The sequence below is a fragment of the Eschrichtius robustus genome, chromosome 2 (assembly GCF_028021215.1).
Source record: "Eschrichtius robustus isolate mEscRob2 chromosome 2, mEscRob2.pri, whole genome shotgun sequence".
NCBI lineage: Eukaryota > Metazoa > Chordata > Mammalia > Artiodactyla > Eschrichtiidae > Eschrichtius > Eschrichtius robustus.
The window spans coordinates 122,766,897-122,783,876 of NC_090825.1; the positions used below are offsets into that span (position 1 = coordinate 122,766,897).

At 44.9% G+C, this 16,980-nt stretch overlaps 1 protein-coding gene across 1 annotated transcript in view; it reads left to right on the top strand.

Annotated features, from left to right (window-relative positions):
- The window catches only part of SH3RF2 (SH3 domain containing ring finger 2), a 136,583-nt gene extending 120,933 nt beyond the window's left edge, over positions 1–15,650 (top strand). Inside the window, exon 11 of the mRNA XM_068536109.1 lies at positions 12,098–15,650. The gene's annotated coding sequence lies outside the window, so the exon portion shown is untranslated. The remainder of the gene's footprint in view (positions 1–12,097) is intronic.
- Positions 15,651–16,980: the final 1,330 nt, after the last annotated feature.

Sequence of the window (16,980 nt, forward strand, 5' to 3'; positions counted from 1 at the left end):
AATATGAGTACTTACACCTCGTATTTACCCCAAAAAGCACTCTCGGTGAGTTAATGAGTTTAGCAATCTACACCCAGAGTGGCAGATACATGGCATGCCCAGCCAACCAAACATTTAGTCTGTGCCTCAGTAGCAATGGAGCCAGTTAATTTTTAACTGTTGTGGCTGAAAAGCAGGTTGTTTGGGCGTAATGAAGATACAATCCATACCCTCCAAATGAAACAGAATATTCTTCCCATTGTCCACGATCTCTATAGAGTAACCTCTCTGAGAAATGTAAACAACACCAGAGGCTGGCCATCCCCATTCCATCCAGCCTTCTTCCCCCATGCCCAGCATCAGACTCACTCCCTCCCAAACCAAATCCCATCTCTGCAGAGACATATGAGGATTTGAAAGGGGCAGTACAAGTTGAATTCACTGGGCACTGCCCATCATTTATTCCACCACCATGTTTCAGATATTTCTATGAGCTGGGTACTGCAATGAGAACAAGAGATACATTCCCCTCCTATAACGTCCACCATAACCTTATAAGGCAAGTACAATTGTCCCCATTATAGAGCCAAGGAAACTGAGGCTTGAAGGGTAACCACAGACAATGACAGAGCGAGTTTGATAGCTGCCCTCACCCTGAGTTCACGCTATCTAACTTCAGAGCCTAACTTGGGACTATGCTACATGAACCAAGAGACCATCCTTGATGTCAGGCCACTGACTTCAAACTGCAAGGAGGTGGCATAATGCAGTGGTTACAGTTGCAGTCTCTGCTGCACAAAGACGGGGTCCAAATCTTCATTTACCACGTGCTAGCTATGTGATGCTGGGCAAGTTACTTAACCTGTCTGAGCCTTGTCTTCTTAAATAGGAACGATAATAGAGCCAACCTCACTGGGCTACTGTAAGGGTTAACTGAGGTAATAAAGTGACTGGAACCGTGCTGGCACATAGTGAACACCTGATAAATGTTAGCCTTGAATGTTCTTAAGGAAGCAGGCCATCGAAATTCCAGGTGAGAAAGTCTAAAACAAGGGCCTGACCAGGGCTGTGGTGCTAAAAGGAGACCAAGTAGCCTACTCATGGAGGTCACGACACAGTCTGAGTCCTGAAGGACAAGAAGGAGTCAGGCAGACAAAGGGGTGCGACAAAGGGTGCCCAAGCAGGGAAGGAAGCATTTGGCAATGGGTTTAAACGTAGCAATCAAGCCAAGTTCTCTTGTACCTAAGTACAGAGGAATCTACTTCTTTGTGGAACATTCCCGGGATCCCAGTTGGATCCCCAGCACCTCACGTCTGAAGCCAGATATTCCATCCTGTGAGAGCTCCATCCCCTCAGCTAAGACTCAAGAGTCCCTAGAAGAGGTGCCCCTTCACCCCGTGATCAGACCTGACACCTCAGGGCTAGGAAAGCTGCGGAGGGCAGGCTCTTCCTGGGGGCGGGGGCAGAGAGCAGGGGGGACATCTGAGAGGTGAAGGAGGGGTGCAGCCAGCTGAGGACAGACTCTGAGGGCCACACCTAAGGAAATGGTGGAGTCGCACTTGACTTGAGCAGCATCAAGGTCCTCACTTAAAACTTGTCTCCTTCCCTTCTCGCGTGGGACCAGCTACACCTCCTCCACCCTTCCCCCTCCCACAGACAGAGCTTTTGGAGCAGGAAGAGTTTAAAGCAACGCCCTACCTGTGACTTGGTGAGATGCAGAGTTGACTCACTGACTTCCAGCTTCCCTTGACAATTCGGAAGGTCCGTCCACACCAGGCCCACGCTCCCGACTGGCAGCCATCTGGTGGGGCTGCAACTGCCGTGAAATGGACATGCGCTCTTCAATTTGCCCCGCAGCCCCAGTAGCCTGCTTCACTCACTCACACGACCTGCACCTGAAGTGGGTGTGTCCCCCTAGAGACCGTGTGCTTGACTTCATCTCCCAGAGGCCTCATAAACCCCTTGAAAGTTAGAGCTGGATCCTTAGACATCCACCGATCCAGGCACACAGGCCTCAGGAGCATAGCGGGCCGAGCCAGGGCCCTACAGGGTGTTGCTCAGTAGTTTTGAGGTGGGGACTAGGCATCTGTGCTTTCAACAAGCTCCCCAAGTGATCCTGAGGCACATAAAGTATGAGAATCAAACTCACCTTTCTCATGTGGTACAGCAGAGCTGACATTTGGATCTGACGTTCAGCAGGAGTAGGGCCTCGCTGGTTGTTAATATATTGAAATCGTCCTGTACTGATCTGTGAATAGTAGATGCTCTGAGCTCCCCAAGACCTCTCCCCCCTCCCACACCCTGGCCCTTTCTCCATGTCGTCCTCCCCATCGCTCTCCCATCCAACAGCTAAAAAGCTAAGGCCAGCTGCAGCTGAGACCTCCAGCAATAAAGCCCTTCTTCGTGCTGATTGGCTAGTGCCTATGCCATACTGATTATTAAATATCTTGACTGTTACCCTATTATACAGAATAAGGCCCAGAGGTTGAGAGCACTGCTGTCAAACCTGACACTCTTCCCAACCCCCATCCTGGCCACTGTTCATCCCCCGACAAGCACCTTCATCAGGCCCCTAGCTTAGGAAAGCAGCTGACTTGGAGGATGAGCATTTCCATGCCTATTCACCTACCTTTTTCGGCTAAGAGTTTCATAGGCATAAGTAATGCACTTCAGCTTCCCAGCTCCTCTGGCATCATGTTGGCAGGTATGGAAGCACATAATTTGCTTCAATAAGATGAGCAGGCCTCCATCTTGATCCTCTCCCCAGCCCCTATTCACACAGGCAGCCCCACAGCCTCTGACTCCCTTCCTAGGAAGTGAGAAGCTGAAGCAGGTAGAATAACGAGGGCCTCTCAAGCCTCTCCAGCTGGGAGCAAGTGCTTAACAAGCTGGGCTCTCCTGGGGCAGCAGCTGCTGCCACTGATGCTTCTCTTGCTTAATCTTGAGAGTAAAGACTCCAGTTCCCCCTTGGGCTGAGTGAAAGGAGTGTTAGCACTTACAGAGACCTCTTAGGTGAGCCTGAAAGGCAGTCACCTAGGGGAATGTGTTTGGCAGGCAAGACTAAGCCAGAGGAGTTAACTCCAGAGACCCCTGCAGCAGGTTGGTGTCCCTGAGGATAAATCTCACAAGGACTTTTTGCTTGAAATAGAGCAATGTTAAATGATGAGCAAAGCCACCTGCTCTTGGCCAGGCCGTAGTATTGTGTCCTAGACCAGAGCAGAAACAAAATGTTCCCAGGAGGCCCTTCTGCCTATTGACCTATACTTTGACAAATGGAATGCAGCAGAGGTGGGATCAAAGATGATGGGATGGAGGAGCATTAGATTCACCCATCCAACCATCCATCCATCCATCCATTCATTCAACAACAGTTAATTCATCACGTACTCTGGACCAGGCTCTATGAGAAGCAACAGGAGTAAAGTAGTTACCAGGATAGATAAAAATACATATGGCCTTCACAGAATGTTGTTTCTTATTACTTTTTTCTGGATTTAGGGCTCCTTTCTGCTTTTCTCCCCTTTTATAATTAAATGTTCTATAGAAATATATAGGATCATAAAACCAATAACCATATACCTACCACCTAGCTTTTTAAAAAATAATTGAAACCTGCTGTGTGCTTCTCCCAGTCCCATTCCTTCCTTTCCCACCTCCCCACTTCCTTCACAACCACTATCCCGAATTCCATGCTGATCACTCCCTTGTAAATTTCCCGCTCATGTACCACATGGAACTCTGAGTGCAGCTTATAGAGGTACTCAGTAAGCACTAGTCAAAGCAAATATTGCAACCTGGGGCCATAGATACCCTGCCTGAATATTTGAACTCCCATCTGGCTTCTGTCACTGGGACTCTAAAGCTTTGACTCATTGCTGGGAATTGAGATTTTGATGCACCAGCATGTCTGGTTTTGAGAAGTTTGAGTTTAAAGGGGTTTTTACAAGAATTCTTCCAAGTACCGCTGTTTTAGGAGAACTTGTTGCTCCTGAAGAGAGAAAATATGGGTTGTGGCTGTGTCTGCATTGTTTGAGTACAGGGTTTTCTAGCTAGCTCTCCTCTGGGCCTTGCCTGGAGCCTCTGGGTAGCCAACTGCAAACACCAGAGTAGGTCCTCAACTTCTGAAACTAAAACAGATCTTGCTGCTGCTGCCACCAATTTCTTATAAGAACCCCGTGAAGAGTGCAGAGAAAAGTTATTTTTGTCCCCAGACTACAGATCAAAAAACTGAGACTCAGGATGTTTCAATGCCTTGATTAAGGTCACATAATTAGTTTGAGATGGAAGGGAGACTACTGATTCTTCATCCAGCAATAATTGTCACCATTTACTGAGCACCTACTGTGTACCAAGCACTGTACACGCATTATGCCATCCAATCCTACCCAACCCTATGAGGGCAGGTACTGCTATTATTCCATTTTAGGGATTAGAATTATGACTCAGAGGTCAAATGACCTGTCCAAGGCAACAAGAACTAGAACCCAGGACTCTAAGTCCAAACCTTAATCTTAAATCACCACGTCCCTCTTCTTCAATAGCAACTGTAAACACATAACATGGTTGAGGTTGGAGAGGTTGCACAAATGTGTGTGTGCTGCTGAGACCACAGGGATGAGGATGGAGATGGGGGTGGGGGAATGGTTTAACTCAGGGGGTCAAGCCCTCCCAGAGAATAAGTATTGGGTTGGCCAAAAACTTCGTTCAGGTTCTTCCATAACATCTTACAGAAAAACCCAAAAGGACTCTTTAGCCAACCCATACAAGGGTCTTATCATCCAAGAAGTAGGGGTGGGAAAGAAGGTGACTGAGCGTGTTCTGTATAGAGAAATCCAAAAAGCAAATCTACGCCTGCTGCAAGGGCGGCCAGACGCAGCCCAGCGACTCGAAAAAGAACCAAAGTTTGCAATGTGGTTCTGGATCACTGATATCAAAACACAATGATTATTTTGCATTCCCTAGATCTCTCCCTCTTCTTGAGTTTACTTCCTCTAAAGGATACAGAGTCCAGACGAAGGGGAATATGATGTCCAAAATGACCCCCACTTTCATCTTCTCTGTGGGAACAGGAGGACTCAGAGAGCTGACACCTTCCAGTGTTCCATGCTGGTATTTTTCCGAAGTTCAAAGGCAATTGCTTTTGGGGGTGGGGGTGGGGTAAATACACACCCACAGATGCAAGCTAATTATGCAGATAGGGTCACTGCTGGATGGACAAGAGCTGCAGCCTGGTAAGGACTAAAAGGATGCCAGCCAAGACCCAGGGAGAAAGGCAAAATGCATTCGCAAAGGCCATTTTGTGTATCCTTGGTTAATGCTGTTAGAATCAGTGCTAGGGTGACCGACCGACTTGATGAAGGCCACTTGCAATGTCAGAGTTTGACTGCTGTCAGTCGCACGTGTCCTGGAGGCCAGAGCCATCCTAATGTCCTTCCCATGAAAATAACTCCCTGGACCATCTGAGAGGATTGTGAGAACTATTTGCAGTCAGGAGACTCTCACAAATAAGCAAAAGCAAGCGTGAATCAAAACATAAGGAGACAGCAAAAACGCCTGGAGGACCAAAGAGGAATTCAAATAAATATCACCTTCAAAGGGTTGTACCTGGATCCCTACCCCTTCCCCACCCAGTTCCTTGGGAGATGTTTTCCATCTCTGTCTAGGAGAGAGCTGGAGGACCACACTGCCCGAGGAGAACATGTCAGTCACAGCTCGAGAGAGATGGCACCAGCTTCCATGACAAAGGACAGAGCAGTCAGACAGCCAGAAGGTGCCATACTGTTTGGAACAGAAGGCTGAATTTTAGATATCAGAACCACATTTCCAAATATTCCATCCTGCACATTCTATTTATAAATTGAATTCTTTTTTAAGCTTACATTCTTTTTAGATTTGGCAAATTTGATAGCTTGGACCTTCTTCATGGAGACCTCCAGTAAAGGACTAAATTTTAAAACATCAATCAACAAGGATTTGGGGGTAGCTATTCTAGCTGTATTCCCAATCCACTAGAACTTTACAAGGTATGGAGAAACAATATAATATAATAGCTAGGGTGATGGGTTTTGGAACCAAATCATCTGGGGTTCGGTCCCAGCTTGTCACTTACTCGTTAGGTTTCCTTTGGCAAATGACTGAAGCAAGTTGAGAAAGTTACACCACCTCCCTAAACCTGCTTTCTCATCTGTAAAATGGGAATCAGAACCTCCACCTCATAGGGTTCTCAGCAGGATTAAACGAGATCATGCATGTACTGCTCTGATGGTGATTCGGGGTACATCAAAGTGTTCAGTAAATGGTAGCTATTACCCATAAGTGGGAATGGAGGCACAATTCAAAAACGGAGTACAAGAAAGAGCTAGGCTCAGAAGCAAGAGCGGGGAGTGATGAAGGAGCGTTTCAGCTGTCAGGAGAGCTCCACTGAGGCGAAAACGATTCTGAAAGATGGCAGCATGGAGAAATGAAGAGGAAACCACCTGGGCTCTGGAATCACATGTCCCTGGGCTCAAATCCTGGCCCCACCACTTCTTGGCTGTCTGACCTTGGACCAAGTTAACTAACCTCTCTGAGACTTTCTTTACTCATCTGAAGAGTGAAAACAATCAACACTTCACAGAGTCATTGGGAAGATTAAGTGAGACAGACAGGCCAGATGCTGGCGTGCAGAAGGGACCCTAGCAGTGAATTTTGCAGTCATGACAAAGGCAGGTGATCAGGAGAAATGCTAAAATAAGAACAGAATCTTCTAACTACCATTCATTACACGGCTACTAAATGCCAGGGACTGAGCTAACCCCTTAGAGGGTCATTTACAGGGTGGTTAAAAGCACAGTGAGTCAAGGTGACCGGGATTCAAATCCAGGCTCTGCGTTTCCTCCTGTGTGATCACGGGGAAGTCATTTAATCTTCCCAAACTTTAGTTCCCTTGCTTGCAAAATGCAGGGTCTAACTGTGCTTTCCTTGAGTGGTTTGGTGGGGATTAAAAGAGATAATGGGCATGAGGTCATTAGCACAGTGCCCAGCTCATAGAAAATGCTCTGTGACGTTAGCTATCGTGACTGTTTACATGCCTTTTCTCATGTAACATTCACAACAATCCCATGAGTTGGGTGTTATTGTCCCCTATTTATAGATCAAACAGATCTGAGGCTCTGAGGATAAATCACTTGTCTAAGGTCACAGAAAGGAAGCAGTGGGGCTGGCTCTGTAAGACTAGAAATCTCAGCTTTTTTGTTCTCTTCACTTCTCAGATCAGCTGGTCAGTAGCACCAGGGTTGAGGAAATATGACAGTTATTTTTAAATGTATCTCATGCCATAACCCTCATCAGTCTTTTGTCTTCTGCTTGTCCCCATCACCTCACCTCCTCATCTGTTGAAGGTTTGAGGTTTAAGGTCGTCTGTGACCCTGAATGCAGTCAGTGAGCACCTTGGTGCTGCCCCTCTGGGGACTTATTTGCAGCTTCACAAGGTTGACAAGGTTTATGAAATGTCCATTCTGATTTGCAAATAGGTCTGACATGGACATGCTTCCAGCTGGCTGGTGATTTCGATAACAACCCCTCCTCCTCGGTGCTAATTGACAGAAATTAAATGTCCCTGGCACACTTTGTAATTCAGAAAATGCATGTGCTGATTAGTTAATCCCCTGCTGGACACGCCATCATGACCAAGGGGCTCCAGGCCAAAGTCCTAGCTCTCGCTCCATCTCCATTTAAAGTCACAGAATGTTTTCTTCCTGGGTAGAAATCAGTGTCACCTCATTCATTTATTCATTCATTTTCATTCAACAAATATTGACTGAGCATCTACTGTGTGTGAGGTTTTGTTCCATACAGTTGGGATACAGCAGTGAACAAAGCAAGTAATGTTCCTGCCTTCATGAACGGGAGTAAATGGTAAACCATTAAACACACAGGGTTGTTTCTATATGACAGATGTTATGAAGGAAACAAAGAGGTGGGACGGAGAATGGCTGGGGGGTATGCACTACATTGGGTAGGGTGGCCGGGAAAGGATTCTCCAAGGAGGTGAGATTTCAACTGAGATTTAAAGACTGAGAAGGAATCGGACATGCAGCATAGTGAGATGAAGAGGAACAAGTCCAAAGTGTCAAGGAAATTCATTCATTTATCAAACATTTTTGATCATACATTCAATATGTGTTGAATGAAAAATTGGAGAATAAATGAATCCTCTCTTTCCTGCCAAGAAGGACCTTCACAGGAAAGATGAACTTATGGGCGATGCCACAAGCTTAGAGGCAAGTTACTTCCATTTTCTCCAGCCCCGTTTCACCTCTCAAACAAGGGGCTTGGCTTAGGCACTAGCATTCCAGGACTGCAGGATCTTAAGTACTCACCTTCCAAAGGGACTGGCCCTCACAGCTCTTTAAAGCCATGACTCTGCAGCAAGCAAAAAGCAATCTCATTTTTCTAAGCAGTCAAAATGGTTGTTTCGAATTATGTAGACAAGGCATAAAACGTCATCTGCTTTGTTATCATTAGGATATATGTATTGAATTCCCACGCCCACTTACTCATTCCGAGAATATTATTATTAGTTGCGAGTCTCCCTCTCCCCTTCCCTCCCTCCCTCCTCCTCCCCACCCCCCCACCTCCTTCATTCTCTTCCGCTCACCTTTCTCTGGCCTAGCAGTGGAGAGCCCAGGCTATAGAATCAGAACACCCATTGTACCTCAAGTGTGGCTCACTGTGTGACTTTGGGCGAGTCACTTCACCTCTCTGAGTCTCAATTTTCTCATCTATATAATAGGAAGAATAATAGAGGCCCTCTCATGACAATCATATAGAGTAAATACTGAGCTATTGTTGTCCTCAATTTGTGGATTAGGATGTAAAATTTTAAGAACTCTATTCAGGTTTTTAAGGCAGAAGAAACTCCAGTAATGAGTGTGACCATGAGCCAGTTTAATGATCTGTATCCACCTGTAGGGTTTTCCATTCTTTGAGATAATCAAGAACCAGGAACATAATAAATAGCCTTGAAGAGGTCTCTTAATTTATAGTAATACTTTTGAGCCAGCGATGATAGACAGGCCCCCTGCCTTGTGCCAGACACTTTTATGTGCTTTACTTATATTGACTGATTTTAAAATCTCACTACAACCATACAAAGTAAATACTATTACTATGCCCATTTTACAGGTAAAGAAACTAAGACCTAGAGAGAGTAAATCGTTTCCACGGGGTCATACAGCTGGGGCTCGGTGGAGCTTGGGAATAAACCCAGGCAATCGGACTCCAGTGGCTGCTGCTAGCTGCTTGCCACCTCATTTAAGATGAGACACAAAAGCTTTCCTACAGACATCAGGGTTTTCTACTTCAAGCAGACCTCTCCCCTGAGTGCTCAATAAACAAAGCATTATTACCTGCCTAATCCTAAAACCCCTGGCCTGTAGACACAGGACTGATAAGAGCTGCTACCCAGTACTGTACAACTGCCAGCCATAGGTAAATTCACACCTCCTGCCACTGATGGGATTTTTGAGTGTCCATTAAAATCTCAGTGGATCTTAGAGTTGAAGTTCTTTCTACATCATTTAGCACAACCTGGAAGATCAGATTCATGTGGCAGCTGGCCTTCCCGTGGCAGTTACTTCCTTATTACTTCCCTGTCCCTGAGCTCACCCTCAGAAATGCTACGTCACAATAAAGGTAGTTAAAGAGCTAACAAACCACCACTACTCCCTTGAGATCCAGAAGCAGTTGTCTCAAATCACCTTGCCTCCAGTCTCGGAGGGATATGCCCCCAGCTGCTGATGCCAGGCCTGATGTGCAGATCAAAGCAGCCATTTCCAGGCCCCCTGTGATAGCAACGGGTTGACCCATCTCCAAAGGCAGGTGCCCAGCATCAGTGCTGGTACCCACTTAGGCACAGGGAGGAGAAGCAGACTATGTCTAACACAGGTGTCTTCCCTTCTTAGGGCTAAAAGTTGTGAATAGCAGGCTGAAACTCCTGCCTGTGTTTGGGGGTGTACGATGGAGACAGCATAACTCCAAATCCTGTGTAACTTACTGTCATGATGGGACGCAGAATGCGTCCTCGTAATCACAGGCTTTCTATTCATTCCTGCTTCTCCCGTTGAATAGGAAGCAGCCACCTGGAGCCTCCAATGGCTCTTACTTGCTGTTATTCTGAGTGGAGCACGCCCGCAAAGGAGTAAGTCCTGTCTTGCATCGGCAGGCCCTGAGAGCGCAGAGAAGCTCAGCTGTTAGCCCAGATGATGTGGTTGCCTGCTTGAAAGCTCAGGCTCCTTCAGTATACTTAGTCTCTGTAGCCACGATTCATGCTTCTGCCTTTGGAGAGGGGGGGTTTTGGTCAGACCCCCCAAACCGCTATTTCCCATAAACTTTGCTTGCAAGATCCAGCTGTCCTGTGCCACCCCGCAAAGAATGAACCTGTCTGTGATCATCATTAAAATTTCCCCAAAGACAAAACTGGCCTGTTAAATCAGCAGGAGTCGTTGGATAGGAAAGGAATCAGGCTCCAAATGAAAGACATTGGGCAGGAGATGGAAAACTCCCTCTCCTACTTATTTCCCGTTTTACTGGGTTTTCATGGGAATTCACTCGTGGACAAACTCTGATCCTGGGTCTTTTAGATGGCAAATCTTTTAAAATGTTATTGGACCAATTTCCCATCATCTTTTTAGCTTTCTCCTGTCCCCCTTCAGCATGGTCAGTCGGGACTTCATTTGCACTCAGAAGGGCCAAGAGCCAAGCAGTGGCAGCAAAGTCACAGAGAGCAGCCAGCTCCTGTGATGCCCATCTAAACCGCCTGCCCTCACCTGGACAAGGGGCAGCTGCAAGTGCTGGCTGCACTTCCTTCTGGGCATCCTCAGCCACGGGAAGAGAAAAGGCACCAGGGGCTAGGCAGGAAGGGGAGGACACTGGCTACATGTGTGGGGATGACAGGAATGCAGGTTGGGCTTGGAAATCAAAAATAAAATATTTGAGGCTTTGGAGACATTCTGGGGGCTCGTGAATTTTAACTTTATTTTTTAAATAATTCCAGACTTTTAGAAATGTTGCTAAAATAGTACAAGGAATTCCTGTATACCCTTCAGAACTAGGTTCCCTAGATATTAACATTTTACTGTGTTTGTTTTGATCCTCTCTCTCTTTTATATATGCATATACGTATATATTAATTAATGATTAAATTACAATTTAATATAAATTATATATATAATTTTTCTGAACCATTTGGAAGTAAGCTAAAAATCAAGTGCCCATTTTCCCCTAAACATTTCAGTTGTGTATTTCCTAAAAACAAGGGTGTTACATAATCACAATGCGATTACCAAAATCAGGAAATTAACATTGATATAGCACTATTAACTACTCTACAGATCTTATCCAACTGTCCTATTCTTTTCCTTTACAGAGAAAACAGATTTTGATGTCTAGGATCCCATCTAGGACCACATGTTGCATTTGTCATATCTCTTTAGTTTCTTTTAATCTGGAACAGTTCCTCAAGATTCATTGTCTTCCGTGATCCTGGCATTTCAAAGAATATAGGCCATTTATTTTATAGAATGTCTCTCAATTAGGCTTTGTCTGACATTTCTTCATCAGTAGATTCAGATTATTCATTTTTGGCAGTAATGGATGATAATCCTTACAAATAATCAAATAGGAATCCCTGAGTCCATACTATATAAAGGAATGAGGGAGAAGGAAAAGCTCTTCCTTACAGTAGAGCGCCAACTAAAAAATGTAGAAGGAATGATGGAATTTTTTAAAATCCCAGTTTGACAACCACTGCAGTAACAAACGGTTCGAGCAAAAGTCATCAATGGGTATTAAAACTAGTGTATCAGTGTATTTCCTCAAAAGATACTTATTAATCACAACGGGGAAAATAACAATTTTATAGTAGACAACCACCTTAACCAAAAGATCAAAGTTAGCATCCCCAGTAATGGGGAAGTAGATAGTGTGTACCTCCCGATATGACGAACGGAGGACACGACATCTCTTTTGTGAAATGAAAAGACAAATTCCTGCCCAAAAGACTTAAGAATTTTAAAGAACTATAGTTCTAACCAGGCTGCATTCACAATAGATTCTGAAATCCTTTTCACCTTCACAGACCCCGCCTTCCCAGGAGGAGCTAGCAATAACCGGATCCTGAAGAGAGCAAATCGTCTGCTTGAATGGAAACTGCTCGGTACAGAGCTGTGGACCATGTGATACTCCTTGGGCATCAGGGACGGTACAGGAATACCAGTAGGCTGGCCTCCAAAACAGAAGGGTGATACGAGAAAAAGCAAATCTGTCTTCCCACAGTATCAATGGGTGGCGGGCCAGGTTGGAGAAAAGCACGTGAGTCATGTGCCGCTACAGGTTACACCAGACTCGACTCCTGGCCCTCCTGTTATTCTGTTCTGCTGTCAAAGCCAAACTTTGTCTTGCCAATTTCTCACACCTTGGCACCTAACTGACAAATGAAAAGACCGGACATCAAATGCCTCCCAACACTGTGTCTGGCCTATCACTCCAGCTCAGATTTAGAGCAGTACAGGGGATGGCATAATATTCTCCCCTCAGGTGTTCAAGCCAGAGAGGCCGGTGCTTCTTTGCAATGTCCCCAGCCTTCACTCCCTCCCCTGACTGTGCATCCTGCATCACTCCACCACATCCACATTCTTTTCCATTCCAATTCCGTTCTGTCTTTCCACCCTGACACTTTCTGATCCAGTGGGTTCTTGTTAGAATATACCAATCAAGGAAATAAGGACTTGGTATATAAATAATCGCAGACAAGAAACATGCATGATCTTATAAGAGAGACGCCACAGACTGCAGTGCTTACTGAGAGGCTATTGCAAGTCTAAAGATATAAAAATCAGTTATAACCATGCAGGCTTTTTTGTTCAGAAATAAGTCATCTTAAAGAAGTCAAAAGAAGATATTCTACCCCTCTTTTTCAAAAAAACTATAATTTAAAATATAAATTTTAAATTATCTGTGCTAACCTGAGAGAGAGATTGTACAGATAAATGAAATGCACAAATACCCCCAGACTCTTTGAGCCATGTGTTTTCGTCTTCTCCCCCATCTTAAGACATCAATAAGAATTTCATTTCTAAAAGCACATGCCACCTTGATTATCAAAGACAATGACAGGAATGCAGCATGATTTGGATATGTATTGATAGATGGCTTTGAAGTTCAGTATCATAATTTTGCACTGAAGCATCCCCAGTCTTTCATCCAGTCCTGCTGGTAAGGAGCCAAGCCAAACTATGAGCTGAGTAAGGACTGTATTTTGTGGTTACAGAAATGTTTCCCTCTGTGTGAAGCTGTCACTTGCAGGGCTCAAACTGGCACCCGTGTCTTAATGGGATGACTAACTTAATGGACTTCTTAATCATAGCCTTCTCTTGGTTAACCCCAGGGGAAGGTGATAATAGGCAACAAGAAGCCCCACAGCATTGGCTTTATCTGCCAAGAGGTGAGTGAGAAGCAAGAAGTATGATGAGACCACAGGAAGGCCAATGTAGTGACAACACCTCCTTCTTACATGTGGTCCATGATGGTACTGCCAATTGTCGGTCATCCCTTTTCTCCGAACTACTGTGACTAAATGTTGGTTCCATGTCCTCTGGGATGAATTCGGGTTTGGCTGGCTCCTCATTAGCCTCAGGGGCAATGAATCGAGAGATGCTGCCTTCAGATTCTGGCATCTACTTGTTACAATCATGAGGCCTTACAACCCACCTATAGATAGGTTTCAAAGACTTCACTTGCCAGGGCAAAGTCATAGAGTGTCAGAGTTGGAAGGAATTTTAGTTTTATAGGTGATATACAGAAAGGTTAAGTATAGGCAAGGTGTCCACACAAAAGCAAGTTGTTTAAGCTGGGTGGGGATGGGGGAACAACAGAGCTTTTAATGCCCAGAAACCATTAGACTACATTGGCTAATTATAGCTTTGTCCCCAAGGCCCTCTCGCTCAGACTTTCTTCTCCTTAGACTGGCTTCCCCCTCTCACATTTAGAATAACAAGAAACCACCACTCCTAATTTTACACTTGCTGTTTTTTCATCTCTGGGAACTTTCCATGTCTTATAGTTTCATGGAGGGTTTCATGAAGAGTTAGCTTTCCTCTGAAACTGCTTAGCCAAATAAACCAAATATTTTTTTCTAAAGCACAAAACGAAGACTATGATTTGTTCCCAGCCAAACTCAGAAGCGTACGAAAAGCTCCCCCATTTGCTAAAGTTTTCATCTCCAGACTGTGAGCTCCAGCATATATATTCCAAATTGTCGTGGGTCAAAAAGTGCTGGAGGTGGTGGGAATGCAGCCAAGGATGAAGTAGAATGATTAGAATGAGGTCAGCCCAGAAATGCACCAGAGAATAGTCTGCTAACCATGAAGTCTGAGTTTCATCTTCTGGAATTGTTGCTTCTTATTCCTGCATGCTGGGTCAGGGGGAGAGGGTGTTGTTTAGGGGGGAAAAGGAGGAAAGAGAAAATGGAAGAGGAGAAAAATTCACTCCTCCATGGAAGTATCAGCAGAAAACCTATAGACTCTTGTGTCTCTGCTTCTTTTTTCAGTACAATGTTTTTAATAGACCAAAAGACAATCTTTATGACGTAATAGGTATGTGAATAATGTTTATAAAAAGGGTATATATAACATGTTAGTCATTATCAACTATTGTATAAATAAACCTTAGATACGTAAAATATATAAACATATAAAAATTATTTTATAGGGCAGTGGACACTTTTCATATCTTCGTTCCAAAAAATAGAGAGTTCCAGGGCTGGCATCTTATTCTTCATTAGTATATTGCACTGTAAAGCCAAAAGGTTTGGTGGGGTTTCATTTGTTTGTTTTCTGGTTTTGTAATTTATAATAATCTGAATGGATTACTTTGAAATGTCTGTTGCATATGTGTTGGTATTGTTTGCCCACACGGAGTCATCAGAGATCCGTCCCACATTTTGCATCCTGGAAAATCAAAAGGAGTTTTCCAGTGAGAAGAAAAACACAGAGAAAAAGCCTCCACTGTTGGGTAACTCACATTTGTACCACTGACAGCTTCTTGTAAGTCTGAGGAAATGGGAAGTTTAAGATCAAATTTGTTGTCTCTCACTTAAGCACTGGGCATTGGATAACTTTTCTGCTGGGAGGGAAGTACATATTTTTGTTAAGTTCTTTCTTCATGGACTTGACATGTTCTAGGGGAAACTAGAAGTCGTGGCCCTAAGCCACCTTTCTTCAGGACCACTCTCCACCATCCGTTTTCAAAGAACCATCCACATATCAATTCTCTGATGTTCCGTGATTCATTGGCAGACTCAATGCTTTCAGAGCCCGGAGTTTTATTTGTTTGGGTTTGTGGCTCTAAAGAAGTGTTAAGTTTGCTCTACCACCGAGACCGATCAGAAGAAGCAAAGGGGAAAAGGGAGCTCCCTTGCTGGAGAGGTTCGCTTGCACCTCTGACCCCCTCTGACCACAGCCAAGAGAAGCACTGGGCCAGTAGCCGGTGCGTGAAATGTCATCTACTCTTCACGCAGTGAGGGGTCATCGTGTGAGAGTGGAGAGGTCACCCAAGTCTCCTTTGCCAAAAATGCATATTGTTCCCAGCTGTAAGCTCGTGAAGCACAATATGTGTTTTTGCATGAAACAATAAAAGAGGTTTATTTTCACTTAATAGACCCGTCCCTCAGGCCTGGTGTTTTCAGTAGCTGGCTTGGAGCAGGGAGTACTTTATCATGTATTAAATGTCAACATTGCACATTTTATTGTTCCCAAAGAGCTTTGGCCCCTGGCAGCTGCCCTGGACAACCAAAAGGAGGGCTGAGAGGAGTCCTTTGTCAGACAGGAATTGCTTAGCTTCAGTGGGGATGGCTGAGCGCGGGGGTGAGTGACACCTCCCCTCAACGCTGAGTTCACCAGGCTGAGTTCATCAGGCTGAGTTCACCAGGCTGAGTTCGCCTCCCTAGAGCAAACTCCGGTTTGTGCAAACACGAGGGCCCAAGAAGGCCTCTTAGCCAGAAACTTTCTCTGCTTGCTTAGTGCAGGAGTTAGTAGCACAGCCTCAATAGCCTGACTGCCTGTCACTTACCAGCTGTGTGGCCTTGGGCAAGTTACTTAACCTCTCTGTGACTCAGGTTCTTGTCTGGAAAATGGAGCTGTAATAGCTCCTTCCTGAGGGATGTTAAGGACGAAACGTCTTAAAACAAGTAGAGTGCTTTGAACAGTGCCTGGCACATACAAGCACTCAATACAATTCATGTTTTACCACCTTCATAATGTTTGCCCTATCCACCAACCAATTATATTATTATTTACCTAATGTTCTTCTTTTAATTAACTCAGTTTTAACCTAAAACTTGATAGAAAACTTTATATCCCAACTGTAAATGGAGAATTATCATTTGCTGCAAATATAAGGTAACAGTACATAGTAATAATAGCTGATATTTACCAAGTCCTTGCTCCTTCCCGGCCATTGTGCTAAGTGTCTTGACTTGTTAAAATACTCACAACCCTATGAAGACAGTACTGTCATTTTACAGAGGAGGAAACTGAGGTCCTGACAGATTAGCAAATTTGCCTGTAGTTACACAATTAGTAAATGAAGGAGGCAGTTCAGCTTCAGACCCCAAGCTCCTCAGCATTGCTCTGTGCCGCCACGCTAACAAGAACAAAAGTATTCTATTCCCATGGTAGATGGTTGGTGAATTAGCTTCCTAGGGCTGCTGTGGTAACACAGTACCACAAACTGGGTGGCGTAAAACAACAGAAACTTATTCTCTCACAGTTCTGGGGGGCCGGAAGTCCAAAATCAAGATACTGGCAGGGTAGCGCTCCCTCCGAAACCTCTAGGAGAGGATCTTCCCTTGTCTCCTCCAGCTTCAGGTAGCCCCGGCGCTCCTTGGTTTGTGGCAGTGTCACCCCAACTTCTGCCTCCATCTTCACATGGCTGTCTTCCCTCTGTGTGTCTACCTCTGTGTCT